Genomic DNA, 349 nt, shown 5'->3' with positions numbered 1-349 from the left:
CAGACCCTTCGGCTCTAGGTGGGAAATTAGTGTATTTAACTTTAACTTGCAGTAAACCAGCATCTGTGTTAGCAATGTTAACGCTAAATACGCTATGCTGAGCAGAATCAATAAACACATTTACAGGATCTTTCCTCTCAGTAGCGGTACTGTGGAGAATGTAGCTCACATATAGCTCTTATACAGCAGACTGTTTAAAAATTAGCATTTAGCAGGTAGCATTTAGCAGGTAAAGGAAATTCTTCAACTTTATTTAAGACCCAAATAAAATCTGTGTGGGTCGCTTCCAGTGTGGAATCTGATGCTGACTCTATCTGGATCCAGTTTTGGTTTGTCCGTCCTGGGCTAC

Source organism: Morone saxatilis, unplaced genomic scaffold (genome assembly GCF_004916995.1).
Source record: "Morone saxatilis isolate NCDOM2014 unplaced genomic scaffold, NCSU_SB_2.0 Contig20, whole genome shotgun sequence".
Lineage (NCBI taxonomy): Eukaryota > Metazoa > Chordata > Actinopteri > Moronidae > Morone > Morone saxatilis.
Note: the sequence above shows the minus strand (reverse complement) of the source record.